The following is a 14,831-nucleotide window of genomic DNA, read 5'->3' as shown; positions in this document are numbered from 1 at the left end:
CACCACCAGTTTAATATATATATATATATATATATATATATATATATATATAATTGTATATAATATATATATAATTGTATATGTATACCGCACCTACCCGTGTTTTTTTTTCTTTCTTCTTGATACATACTACTATAGTAGCTTACTGTAGCAGTCTGCGGTGCTGCTGAGCTGACAGTGTCCAGCAGGTCCGTCATCAGTCATTACATAATAAATATATATACCTGTCCGGCTGCAGTACTAGTGATATTATATATATATATATATTAATTTCATCTCATTATCATCCAGTCTATATTAGCAGCAGACACAGTACGGTAGTCCACGGCTGTAGCTACCTCTGTGTCGGCAGTCGCTGGTCCATCCATAATTGTATACCACCTACCCGTGGTTTTTTTTTTTCTCTTTCTACTTGATACATACTACTATAGTAGCTTACTGTAGCAGTCTGCGGTGCTGCTGAGCTGACAGTGTCCAGCAGGTCCGTCATCAGTCATTACATAATAAATATATATACCTGTCCGGCTGCAGTACTAGTGATATTATATATATATATATATATATATATTGATTTCATCTCATTATCATCCAGTCTATATTAGCAGCAGACACAGTACGGTAGTCCACGGCTGTAGCTACCTCTGTGTCGGCAGTCGCTGGTCCATCCATAATTGTATACCACCTACCCGTGGTTTTTTTTTTCTCTTTCTTCTTGATACATACTACTATAGTAGCTTACTGTAGCAGTCTGCGGTGCTGCTGAGCTGACAGTGTCCAGCAGGTCCGTCATCAGTCATTACATAATAAATATATATACCTGTCCGGCTGCAGTACTAGTGATATTATATATATATATATATATTGATTTCATCTCATTATCATCCAGTCTATATTAGCAGCAGACACAGTACGGTAGTCCACGGCTGTAGCTACCTCTGTGTCGGCAGTCGCTGGTCCAACCATAATTGTATACCACCTACCCGTGGTTTTTTTTTTTCTCTTTCTTCTTGATACATACTACTATAGTAGCTTACTGTAGCAGTCTGCGGTGCTGCTGAGCTGACAGTGTCCAGCAGGTCGGTCATCAGTCATTACATAATAAATATATATACCTGTCCGGCTGCAGTACTAGTGATATTATATATATATATATATATATATATTAATTTCATCTCATTATCATCCAGTCTATATTAGCAGCAGACACAGTACGGTAGTCCACGGCTGTAGCTACCTCTGTGTCGGCAGTCGCTGGTCCATCCATAAGTATACTAGTATCCATCCATCTCCATTGTTTACCTGAGGTGCCTTTTAGTTGTGCCTATTAAAATATGGAGAACAAAAATGTTGAGGTTCCAAAATTAGGGAAAGATCAAGATCCACTTCCACCTCGTGCTGAAGCTGCTGCCACTAGTCATGGCCGAGACGATGAAATGCCAGCAACGTCGTCTGCCAAGGCCGATGCCCAATGTCATAGTACAGAGCATGTAAAATCCAAAACACCAAATATCAGTAAAAAAAGGACTCCAAAATCTAAAATAAAATTGTCGGAGGAGAAGCGTAAACTTGCCAATATGCCATTTACCACACGGAGTGGCAAGGAACGGCTGAGGCCCTGGCCTATGTTCATGGCTAGTGGTTCAGCTTCACATGAGGATGGAGGCACTCAGCCTCTCGCTAGAAAAATGAAAAGACTCAAGCTGGCAAAAGCACCGCAAAGAACTGTGCGTTCTTTGAAATCCCAAATCCACAAGGAGAGTCCAATTGTGTCGGTTGCGATGCCTGACCTTCCCAACACTGGACGTGAAGAGCATGCGCCTTCCACCATTTGCACGCCCCCTGCAAGTGCTGGAAGGAGCACCCGCAGTCCAGTTCCTGATAGTCAGATTGAAGATGTCAGTGTTGAAGTACACCAGGATGAGGAGGATATGGGTGTTGCTGGCGCTGGGGAGGAAATTGACAAGGAGGATTCTGATGGTGAGGTGGTTTGTTTAAGTCAGGCACCCGGGGAGACACCTGTTGTCCGTGGGAGGAATAGGGCCGTTGACATGCCTGGTGAAAATACTAAAAAAATCAGCTCTTCGGTGTGGAAGTATTTCACCAGAAATGCGGACAACATTTGTCAAGCCATGTGTTGCCTTTGTCAAGCTGTAATAAGTAGGGGTAAGGACGTTAACCACCTCGGAACATCCTCCCTTATACGTCACCTGCAGCGCATTCATAATAAGTCAGTGACAAGTTCAAAAACTTTGGGCGACAGCGGAAGCAGTCCACTGACCAGTAAATCCCTTCCTCTTGTAACCAAGCTCACGCAAACCACCCCACCAACTCCGTCAGTGTCAATTTCCTCCTTCCCCAGGAATGCCAATAGTCCTGCAGGCCATGTCACTGGCAATTCTGACGAGTCCTCTCCTGCCTGGGATTCCTCCGATGCATCCTTGCGTGTAACGCCTACTGCTGCTGGCGCTGCTGTTGTTGCTGCTGGGAGTAGATGGTCATCCCAGAGGGGAAGTCGTAAGCCCACTTTTACTACTTCCACCAAGCAATTGACTGTCCAACAGTCCTTTGCGAGGAAGATGAAATATCACAGCAGTCATCCTGTTGCAAAGCGGATAACTGAGGCCTTGACAACTATGTTGGTGTTAGAGGTGCGTCCGGTATCCGCCGTTAGTTCACAGGGAACTAGACAATTTCTTGAGGTAGTGTGCCCCCGTTACCAAATACCATCTAGGTTCTACTTCTCTAGGCAGGCGATACCGAGAATGTACACGGACGTCAGAAAAAGACTCACCAGTGTCCTCAAAAATGCAGTTGTACCCAATGTCCACTTAACCACGGACATGTGGACAAGTGGAGCAGGGCAGGGTCAGGACTATATGACTGTGACAGCCCACTGGGTAGATGTATGGACTCCCGCCGCAAGAACAGCAGCGGCGGCACCAGTAGCAGCATCTCGCAAATGCCAACTCTTTCCTAGGCAGGCTACGCTTTGTATCACCGGTTTCCAGAATACGCACACAGCTGAAAACCTCTTACGGCAACTGAGGAAGATCATCGCGGAATGGCTTACCCCAATTGGACTCTCCTGTGGATTTGTGGCATCGGACAACGCCAGCAATATTGTGTGTGCATTAAATATGGGCAAATTCCAGCACGTCCCATGTTTTGCACATACCTTGAATTTGGTGGTGCAGAATTTTTAAAAAAAGGACAGGGGCGTGCAAGAGATGCTGTCGGTGGCCAGAAGAATTGCGGGACACTTTCGGCGTACAGGCACCACGTACAGAAGACTGGAGCACCACCAAAAACGCCTGAACCTGCCCTGCCATCATCTGAAGCAAGAAGTGGTAACGAGGTGGAATTTAACCCTCTATATGCTTCAGAGGTTGGAGGAGCAGCAAAAGGCCATTCAAGCCTATACAATTGAGCACGATATAGGAGGTGGAATGTACCTGTCTCAAGCGCAGTGGAGAATGATTTCAACGTTGTGCAAGGTTCTGCAACCTTTTGAACTTGCCACACGTGAAGTCAGTTCAGACACTGCCAGCCTGAGTCAGGTCATTCCCCTCATCAGGCTTTTGCAGAAGAAGCTGGAGGCATTGAAGGAGGAGCTAAAAGGGAGCGATTCCGCTAGGCATGTGGGACTTGTGGATGGAGCCCTTAATTCGCTTAACAAGGATTCACGGGTGGTCAATCTGTTGAAATCAGAGCACTACATTTTGGCCACCGTGCTCGATCCTAGATTTAAAACCTACCTTGGATCTCTCTTTCCGGCAGACACAAGTCTGCTGGGGTTCAAAGACCTGCTGGTGACAAAATTGTCAAGTCAAGCGGAACGCGACCTGTCAACATCTCCTCCTTCACATTCTCCCGCAACTGGGGGTGCGAGGAAAAGGCTCAGAATTCCGAGCCCACCCGCTGGCGGTGATGCAGGGCAGTCTGGAGCGACTGCTGATGCCGACATCTGGTCCGGACTGAAGGACCTGACAACGATTACGGACATGTCGTCTACTGTCACTGCATATGATTCTCTCCCCATTGAAAGAATGGTGGAGGATTATATGAGTGACCGCATCCAAGTAGGCACGTCAGACAGTCCGTACTTATACTGGCAGGAAAAAGAGGCAATTTGGAGGCCCTTGCACAAACTGGCTTTATTCTACCTAAGTTGCCCTCCCACAAGTGTGTACTCCGAAAGAGTGTTTAGTGCCGCCGCTCACCTTGTCAGCAATCGGCGTACGAGGTTACTTCCAGAAAATGTGGAGAAGATGATGTTCATTAAAATGAATTATAATCAATTCCTCCGTGGAGACATTGACCAGCAGCAATTGCCTCCACAAAGTACACAGGGAGCTGAGATGGTGGATTCCAGTGGGGACGAATTGATAATCTGTGAGGAGCGGGATGTACACGGTGATATATCGGAGGATGATGATGAGGTGGACATCTTGCCTCTGTAGAGCCAGTTTGTGCAAGGAGAGATTAATTGCTTCTTTTTCGGTGGGGGTCCAAACCAACCCGTCATTTCAGTCACAGTCGTGTGGCAGACCCTGTCACTGAAATGATGGGTTGGTTAAAGTGTGCATGTCCTGTTTATACAACATAAGGGTGGGTGGGAGGGCCCAAGGACAATTCCATCTTGCACCTCTTTTTTCTTTCATTTTTCTTTGCGTCATGTGCTGTTTGGGGAGTGTTTTTTGGAAGGGCCATCCTGCGTGACACTGCAGTGCCACTCCTAGATGGGCCAGGTGTTTGTGTCGGCCACTAGGGTCGCTTAGCTTACTCACACAGCTACCTCATTGCGCCTCTTTTTTTCTTCTTTGCGTCATGTGCTGTTTGGGGAGTGTTTTTTGGAAGGGCCATCCTGCGTGACACTGCAGTGCCACTCCTAGATGGGCCAGGTGTTTGTGTCGGCCACTAGGGTCGCTTATCTTACTCACACAGCTACCTCATTGCGCCTCTTTTTTTCTTCTTTGCGTCATGTGCTGTTTGGGGAGTGTTTTTTGGAAGGGCCATCCTGCGTGACACTGCAGTGCCACTCCTAGATGGGCCAGGTGTTTGTGTCGGCCACTAGGGTCGCTTAGCTTACTCACACAGCTACCTCATTGCGCCTCTTTTTTTCTTCTTTGCGTCATGTGCTGTTTGGGGAGTGTTTTTTGGAAGGGCCATCCTGCGTGACACTGCAGTGCCACTCCTAGATGGGCCAGGTGTTTGTGTCGGCCACTAGGGTCGCTTATCTTACTCACACAGCTACCTCATTGCGCCTCTTTTTTTCTTCTTTGCGTCATGTGCTGTTTGGGGAGTGTTTTTTGGAAGGGCCATCCTGCGTGACACTGCAGTGCCACTCCTAGATGGGCCAGGTGTTTGTGTCGGCCACTAGGGTCGCTTATCTTACTCACACAGCTACCTCATTGCGCCTCTTTTTTTCTTCTTTGCGTCATGTGCTGTTTGGGGAGTGTTTTTTGGAAGGGCCATCCTGCGTGACACTGCAGTGCCACTCCTAGATGGGCCAGGTGTTTGTGTCGGCCACTAGGGTCGCTTATCTTACTCACACAGCTACCTCATTGCGCCTCTTTTTTTTCTTCTTTGCGTCATGTGCTGTTTGGGGAGTGTTTTTTGGAAGGGCCATCCTGCGTGACACTGCAGTGCCACTCCTAGATGGGCCAGGTGTTTGTGTCGGCCACTAGGGTCGCTTAGCTTAGTCATCCAGCGACCTCGGTGCAAATTTTAGGACTAAAAATAATATTGTGAGGTGTGAGGTGTTCAGAATAGACTGAAAATGAGTGGAAATTATGGTTTTTGAGGTTAATAATACTTTGGGATCAAAATGACCCCCAAATTCTATGATTTAAGCTGTTTTTTAGTGTTTTTTGAAAAAAACACCCGAATCCAAAACACACCCGAATCCGACAAAAAAAATTCGGTGAGGTTTTGCCAAAACGCGGTCGAACCCAAAACACGGCCGCGGAACCGAACCCAAAACCAAAACCAAAACCCGAAAAATTTCAAGTGCACATCTCTAAGTCTGTCACCCAATTCCATACAACTATTTCTACACACAGATTCTGCTATTAATTGCTTGCGGAGTGTAACACTATTGTAAAACAGACATCTCTTTTCCTTCTGGGGAATGTCACATGAACATGGGAAGAGAGCCGGATGAACACATTCTGCAGGGAATAAACACAGGACCCAGTTTACCATTTATAGAGAACAGCCACAACCACCCCTCTCCTCTGCCACATCCAGTACAGAGCAATCAGTGATGCTGTGCCAGGTCAGGTAGAACACATTTCATTATAACACACTCAGACAGGTACACCAGGCCTCTACCATAATAAGCTCATTATCATGTCAGTGTAGCAATACAGTCACTCAATGTACCTCAGATGGCAACCAAGTAATTAACTACAGGATTAAAACATTGTATAAATATTTATAAAAGGTAATTAGAACCAGCGTACAGAACAATGGAAGTGATACTGTGAAGTGATCAACAGTAACAGAGTAAATCAAACTGAAATAGACGTGACAAAGATTAAAGTGACATAGATACAAAATGTGGGTCAGTAAGTGCATAAAAGTGACAGTTGTACAACAAATCAATTGTGCTCAAATAAACCTTACATAATAAGCGGTATATTGCTTAACAATTGTACCACTTGCTGGTAACAAGTTACAAAACTGTGCCCTATGGAGGAAAACATTTTTCAGAGCCATAGGGAAGAAGGATTCCAGACCACAGCTCTGTCACAGAGGCATCACTCATTTATCAGAATGATGTGGTGCCTATTATAGGACAGCTTTCAGATGGATTATAAGGTGCATTGAGCAACAGACTTTTAAAATGTAGCTAAATGCTACTGTAAATATATTGCACTCGTCTCATTTCATCCAGCAAGAAAATGTATTGTAATATTTTATAAAACAATTTTTCTCTATGTAAATCAGACTACTGTTTAGAAGTAGAGAATTTTCCTATATAAAGAAGACACAAATCAAATGGAAGAGATCTTATATAGCAGGGAGTTTATGGATATTACAAGAAATGAGAAAGCAGTGACGGAATACAGAGTAACAGGAGGAGTGGCTCTACTTCTATCCTAGGTACTGCTGTTTATGCAGCGCACAGAGTTACAGGGAGTGGCGTCTTGGCAGAGAAGTTTTACACAGGATCTTTCTTTGTAATCTCATCCTTTTGGTATGTTGAAGATTAATGATCAGATGAAGTCAGGTTCTTAATGTGGTCACCTCTAAATGCAGATAAATATCCAACGTTATAAATCTTTACCTCACAACCTGAAAATGATAAATGTTAGTCTAGACCTGGGACAAAACTAGCAAGTAGGTGCATTCATAAATTCCCATCAAGTACTCATCTTCCAACAGTCTTCCTGAGGGTGTCTCTCTGATAAACGTATAACAATGGCCTTTTTTCTGCGGATAGGTATTTAATAGTCAATGAACTGTGGGGACAGAAGGTAATCACGGGGTCACAATGTCGCAGCCGGAATCCTGACAGGCGGTGAAATGCTGCCGCCGGAATACCGGTGCCACAGGCTTTTCTCTCTCTATGGGTGTCCACGACACCTGCTGCTGGCATACTGGGGGCCGGGATCACGCTGTTGGGATCATGACAGCCGGGATTCCGGCCGTCTGTAAAACGTATGTATTCCATGGGGACAATGCCAAAGAAAATAAGAATTTACTCACCGGTGATTCTATTTCTCGTAGTCCGTAGTGGATGCTGGGAACTCCGTAAGGACCATGGGGAATAGACGGGCTCCGCAGGAGACTAGGCACTCTAAAGAAAAGATTAGGTACTATCTGGTGTGCACTGGCTCCTCCCTCTATGCCCCTCCTCCAGACCTCAGTTAGGGAAACTGTGCCCGGAAGAGCTGACATTACAAGGAAAGGATTTTTGGAATCCAGGGTAAGACTCATACCAGCCACACCGTACAACTTGTGATAACCTTACCCAGTTAACAGTATGAACAACAACTGAGCCTCACTCAACGGATGGCTCATAACAATAACCCTTATTTAAGCAATAACTATATACACGTATTGCAGAAAGTCCGCACTTGGGACGGGCGCCCAGCATCCACTACGGACTACGAGAAATAGAATTACTGGTGAGTAAATTCTTATTTTCTCTGACGTCCTAGTGGATGCTGGGAACTCCGTAAGGACCATGGGGATTATACCAAAGCTCCCAAACGGGCGGGAGAGTGCGGATGACTCTGCAGCACCAAATGAGCAAACACAAGGTCCTCCTCAGCCAAGGTATCAAACTTGTAGAACTTTGCAAAGGTGTTTGAACCCGACCAAGTAGCCGCTCGGCAAAGCTGTAAAGCCGAGACCCCTCGGGCAGCCGCCCAAGAAGAGCCCACCTTCCTTGTGGAATGGGCTTTTACTGATTTTGGATGCGGCAATCCAGCCGCAGAATGAGCCAGCTGAATCGTGCTACAGATCCAGCGAGCAATAGTTTGCTTTGAAGCAGGAGCACCCAGCTTGTTGGGTGCATGCAGGATAAACAGCGAGTCAGTCTTCCTGACTCCAGCCGTTCTGGAAACATATATTTTCAAAGCCCTGACTACGTCCAGCGACTTGGAGTCCTCCAAGTCCCGAGTAGCCGCAGGCACCACAATAGGTTGGTTCAAATGAAACGATGATACCACCTTTGGGAGAAATTGGGGACGAGTCCTCAATTCTGCCCTGTCCATATGGAAGATCAGATATGGGCTTTTACATGACAAAGTCGCCAATTCCGACACACGCCTAGCCGATGCTAAGGCCAACAGCATGACCACTTTCCACGTGAGATACTTTAGTTCCACGGTCTTAAGTGGCTCAAACCAGTGGGATTTCAGGAAATCCAACACAACGTTAAGACCCCAGGGTGCCACTGGTGGCACAAAAGGGGGTTGAATATGCAGCACTCCCTTAACAAACGTCTGAACCTCAGGCAGTGAAGCCAGTTCTTTTTGAAAGAAAATGGATAGGGCCGAAATCTGGACCTTTATGGACCCCAATTTTAGGCCCATAGTCACCCGACTGTAGGAAGTGCAGGAATCGACCCAGCTGGAATTCCTCTGTAGGGGCCGTCCTGGCCTCACACCAAGCAACATATTTTCGCCATATACGGTGATAATGCTTTGCTGTCACGTCCTTCCTAGCCTTTATCAGCGTAGGCATAACTTCATCCGGAATGCCTTTTTCCGCTAGGATCCGGCGTTCAACCGCCATGCCGTCAAACGCAGCCGCGGTAAGTCTTGGAACAGACAGGGCCCTTGTTGCAGCAGGTCCTGTCTGAGAGGCAGAGGCCATGGGTCCTCTGTGCGCATTTCTTGCAGTTCCGGGTACCAAGTCCTTCTTGGCCAATCCGGAACAATGAGTATTGTTCTTATTCCTCTCTTTCTTACTATTCTCAGTACCTTGGGTATGAGAGGAAGAGGAGGAAACTCATATACCGACTGGTACACCCACGGTGTCACTAGGGCATCCACAGCTATCGCCTGAGGGTCCCTTGACCTGGCGCAATATCTTTTTAGCTTTTTGTTGAGGCGGGACGCCATCATGTCCACCTATGGCAGTTCCCATCGTTTTGCAATCTGTGTGAAGACTTCTTGATGAAGTCCCCACTCTCCCGGGTGGAGGTCGTGTCTGCTGAGGAAGTCTGCTTCCCAGTTGTCCACTCCCGGAATGAACACTGCTGACAGTGCTTGCACGTGATTCTCCGCTCACCGAAGAATCTTTGTGGCTTCCGCCATTGCCATCCTGCTTCTTGTGCCGCCCTGGCGGTTTACATGGGCGACCGCCGTGATGTTGTCTGACTGAATCAGCACTGGCCGGTTTCGAAGCAGGGGCTCTGCTTGACTCAGGGAGTTGTAAATGGCCCTTAGTTCCAGTATATTTATGTGTAGAGAAGTCTCCAGACTTGACCACAGCCCTTGGAAGTTTCTTCCCTGAGTGACTGCCCCCCATCCTCGGAGGCTTGCATCCGTGGTCACCAGGACCCAGTCATGTATGCCGAACCTGCGGCCCTCGAGAAGGTGAGCACTCTGCAGCCACCACAGAAGAGACACCCTGGCCCTTGGGGACAGGGTGATCAGCCGATGCATCTGAAGATGCGATCCGGACCACTTGTCCAACAGATCCCACTGAAAGATCCTTGCATGGAACCTGCCGAAGGGAATGGCTTCGTATGAAGCCACCATCTTTCCCAGGACTCGCGTGCAGTGATGCACCGATACCTGTTTTGGTTTCAGGAGGTCCCTGACCAGAGATGCTAATTCCTGGGCCTTCTCCACCGGGAGAAACACCTTCTTCTGTTCTGTGTCCAGAATCATGCCCAGGAAAAGCAGACGCGTCGTAGGAATCAGCTGCGACTTTGGTACATTCAGAATCCAGCCGTGCTGTTGCAACACTTCCTGAGAGAGTGCTACGCTGATCAACAACTGCTCTCTGGACCTCGCCTTTATGAGGAGATCGTCCAAGTACGGGATAACTATAACTCCCTTCTTCCGAAGGAGTATCATCATTTCGGCCATTACCTTGGTAAATATCCTCGGTGCCGTGGACAGGCCAAACGGCAACGTCTGGAACTGGTAATGACAGTCCTGTACCACAAACATGAGGTACTCCTGGTGAAGTGGGTAAATGGGGACATGCAAGTAAGCATCCTTGATGTCCAGCGACACCATAAAATCCCCCTCTTCCAGGCTTGCAATAACCGCTCTGAGCGATTCCATTTTGAACTTGAATTTCTTTATATAAGTGTTCAAGGATTTTAAATTCAGAATGGGTCTCACCGAACCGTCCGGTTTCGGTACCACAAACATTGTGGAATAGTAACCCCTTCCCTGTTGAAGGAGGGGGACCCTGATAATCACTTGCTGCAGGTACAGCTTGTGAATTGCCGCCAGATCTACCTCCCTTTCCATGGGGGAAGCTGGCAAGGCTGATTTGAGGTAACGGCGGGGGGGAGTCGCTTCGAATTCCAGCTTGTATCCCTGAGATACAATTTGTACAGCCCAGAGATCCACCTGTGAGCGAACCCACTGGTTGCTGAAGTTTCGGAGACGCGCCCCCACCGCACCTGGCTCCGCCTGTGGAGCCCCAACGTCATGCGGTGGACTTAGTGGAAGCAGGGGAGGACTTTTGTTCCTGGGAACTGGCTGCATGGTGCAGCTTCTTACCAGTGCCAGATTAAGGTCCACATGGGCCTGGAGCTGAAATATATGAGGGGCCTTTTCTATGTCGATGCAGGGTGTGTAACCAGTTCTGTGGGTTTGTTCTTATACTTCTGCACCTCACTCCCTCCTCATAACCCCGCACCTCACTACCTCCTTCTTTCTCATACTCCTGCACCTCACTACCTCCTTCCTTCCCATACCCCTGCACCTCACTCCCTCCTTCCCATACCCCTGCACCTCACTCCCTCCTCATAACCCCGCACTTCACTCCATCCGACCCATACTCCTGCACCTCACTCCCTCCTCATAACCCCGCACCTCACTCCCTCCGACCCATACTCCTGCACCTCACTCCATCCTTCCCATACCCCTGCACCGCACTGCCTCCTTCTCATAACCCTGCACCTCACTCCCTCCCATACCCCCACACCTCACGCCCTCCTTCTCATACCCCTGCACCTCACTCCCTCCACCTCAGTACCTCATACCCCTGCACCTCACTACCTCATACCCCTGCACCTCATTACCTCCTCATACTCCTGCACCTCACTACCTCATCATACCCCTGCACCTCACTCCTTCCTCATACCCCTGCACCTCACTCCCTCCTCATACCCCTGCACCTCACTACCTCATCATACCCCTGCACCTCACTCCTTCCTCATACCCCTGCACCTCACTCCCTCCTCATAACCCCGCACCTCGCTCCCTCCGACCCATACTCCTGCACCTCACTCCATCCTTCTCATACCCCTGCACCTCACTCCCTCCACCTCAGTACCTCATACCCCTGCACCTCACTACCTCATACCCGTGCACCTCATTACCTCCTCATACTCCTGCACCTCACTACCTCATGATACCCCTGCACCTCACTCCTTCCTCATACCCCTGCACCTCACTCCCTCCTCATACCCCTGCACCTCATTACCTCCTCATACCCTTGCACCTCACTACCTCATCATACCCCTGCACCTCACTCCTTCCTCATACCCCTGCACCTCACTCCCTCCTCATACCCCTGCACCTCACTACCTCATCATACCCCTGCACCTCACTACCTCATCATACCCCTGCACCTCACTCCCTCAATGTGCATGTGCACAGTATACCTTCCCCTAGCATGCAGAATAGACAGTCTTATGGGAGAGAGGAGCTGGGGGTTACACCGCTGCTGAACCACTGCATCCAGCACACAGACAGTGCCCCAGTGTAGTGGGTGCTATAGGAATGCGGCTGGGAACAGGTGCTGCTGGTGGACAACGAAGGATGACTGTGTGTAGCACAAACAGAGCGTGCGGCAGAACACATGCCAGTTCCCAGCTCTACAGCTACACTCAGAGCGGGTGACTTCGCTCAGTATACAAAGCATGACTGACCCGTTAGATGCTGTGCCGCCGGTGTGCCTGCTCCCGCTGTTACAGTCGCCGCCTCCTTCCGTTCCTAGAGCTCCGCCAATTACTTAGCTGGGAGTCCAGGTAGGCGGCAAGTGGCATGTGGGTTGGCCCCTGCAGCATCCTGAGCCGGCCCTCAATTTCTATTCACCAATACCAATGAAGATGGGGGTGGTATGTAGCAGCAGTCAGTGTGCAGAAATGTGCACTGACTGAGCGGCACTACCAGCACTGGCTGCGTGTGATTCCAGCATACTAGCCGGATGGGGAGTGTATGGTGTATGGTGGGGGTGTTGGAAGGGGTGCCTGACTTTGGATGGCTTCCGGCGCTGGGCTGCTGGCTGTAACAGGAATAAAAAAAGACATTTTTCCTTTGCATGCTGACAGCCTCCAGCGGATCTTTCTGGGCCTATTTTCATTGGGGGGCTTGGAGCTGCAGCTCCATCCGCCCCATTGTTAATCCGGCCCTGCTTCTTACCTCTACCCCTGCCTCTGGCAAGAAAGGATGCGCCCCTGACCCTCTTGCCTTTCTGAGAACGAAAGGAGTGCATTTGATAATACGGTGCTTTCTTAGGCTGTGAGGAAACCTGAGGCAAGAAAGTCGACTTTCCAGCTGTCGCTGTGGACACGAGGTCCGATAGACCGTCCCCAAACAATTTCTCACCCTTATAAGGCAAAACCTCCATGTGTTTTTTAGAATCAGCATCTCCTGTCCATTGCCGAGTCAATAAGACCCTCCTGGCAGAAATGGACATAGCATTAATTCTAGAGCCCAGCAGGCAAATGTCCCTCTGAGCCAAAACAGTATCCCTGTCGAGGGAATCTATGTCGTCTGACAGAGTATCTGTCCATGCTGCTACAGCACTACACATCCAGGCTGAAGCAATAGCAGGTCTCAGTAGAGTACCAGAGTGTGTATACACTGACTTCAGGATAGCTTCCTGCTTTCTATCCGCAGGCTCCTTTAGGGCGGCCGTATCCTGAGACGGCAGGGCCACCTTTTTAGATAAGCGTGTCAGCGCCTTGTCCACCCTAGGGGATGTTTCCCAACGTAACCTGTCCGTTGACGGGAAAGGGTACGCCATCAGTAACCTCTTAGAAATCACTAGTTTCTTATCAGGGGAACTCCACGCTTCTTCACATAATTCATCAGATGGGGGAAAAGTCACTGGCTGCTTTTTCTCCCCAAACATATAAACCCTCTTGGTATTAACAGGGTTAATCTCAGAAATGTGTAATACATCTTTCATTGCAATAATCATGTATCAGATGGCCTTGGTCATTTTGAGTGTAAATGTGCCTCATCATCGTCGACACTTGAGTCGGACTCCGTGTCGACATCTGTGTCAACCATCTGAGATAGAGGGCGTTTATGAGCCCCTGACGGTTTCTGAGTCGCCTGGGCAGGCGCGGGCTGAGACCCCGGCTGTCCCAAGGCTGCAGCGTCATCAAACCTTTTATGTAAGGAGCTTACATTGTCGTTTAAGACCTTCCACATATCCATCCAATAAGGTGTCGGCCCCGACAGGGGCGACACCACACTTATCTGCCCTTGCTCCGCCTCCACGTAACCCTCCTCATCAAACATGTCGACACAGCCGTACCGACACGCCACACACACAGGGAATGCTCAGACTGAGGACAGGACCCCACAAAGTCCTTTGGGGAGACAGAGAGAGAGTATGCCAGCACACACCACAGCGCTATATAACACAGGGATTTTCACTTATAATAAGTGATTACCCAATAGCTGCCTTACATGTTTTATTTGCGCCTAAATTTATGTGCCCCCCCTCTCTTTTTTACCCTTCTTGTACCTGGATACTGCAGGGGAGAGCCTGGGGAGCTGCTTCCAGCGAAGCTGTGAAGAGAAAATGGCGCTGGTGTGCTGAGGAAGAAGGCCCGCCCCCTCAGTGGCGGGCTTCTGTCCCGCTTTCTGTGTAAAAAAATGGCGGGGGTTTTTACATATATACAGTGCCAGACTGTATATATGTATTTTTATTGCCAAAAGGTACTTCAATTGCTGCCCAGGGCGCCCCCCCCCCCCAGCGCCCTGCACCCTACAGTGACCGGAGTGTGTAAGTGTGCTGGGAGCAATGGCGCACAGCTGCGGTGCTGTGCGCTACCTTAAATGAAGACAGGAGTCTTCTGCCGCCGATTTCGTCGTCTTCAAGCTTCTGTTCTTCTGGCTCTGCGCGGGGGACGGCGGCGCGGCTCCGGGAACGGACGATCGAGGACA

The sequence above is a fragment of the Pseudophryne corroboree genome, chromosome 6 (genome assembly GCF_028390025.1).
Source record: "Pseudophryne corroboree isolate aPseCor3 chromosome 6, aPseCor3.hap2, whole genome shotgun sequence".
NCBI classification, from domain to species: Eukaryota; Metazoa; Chordata; class Amphibia; order Anura; family Myobatrachidae; genus Pseudophryne; species Pseudophryne corroboree.
Note: the sequence above shows the minus strand (reverse complement) of the source record.